The sequence below is a fragment of the Poecilia reticulata genome, chromosome 9, assembly GCF_904066995.2.
Source record: "Poecilia reticulata chromosome 9, P_reticulata-male-v2, whole genome shotgun sequence".
Lineage (NCBI taxonomy): Eukaryota > Metazoa > Chordata > Actinopteri > Cyprinodontiformes > Poeciliidae > Poecilia > Poecilia reticulata.
In genome coordinates this window covers 927,417-927,640 of record NC_088838.1, presented here as the reverse complement: position 1 = coordinate 927,640, position 224 = coordinate 927,417, and positions in this window count along the sequence as shown.

The following is a 224-nucleotide window of genomic DNA, read 5'->3' as shown; positions in this document are numbered from 1 at the left end:
CACGCAGTAAAGGTTTCTGACAAACTTTGATATGTTCTGTTAATAATGTTGCATGTCATGGGACACCTAACCACTAAAACCCATTAGTGGTTATAATGCTTAGTCTCTAGTATCTGCCTTGATCTCTTGGTTTGGTTTGCTGATCATTTGGTTGAGCTTTTAGAGTTTCTACATTTTCCAAAGGAATTTCTAATGCTTTTATACTATCTTTGAAAAATGTTTGA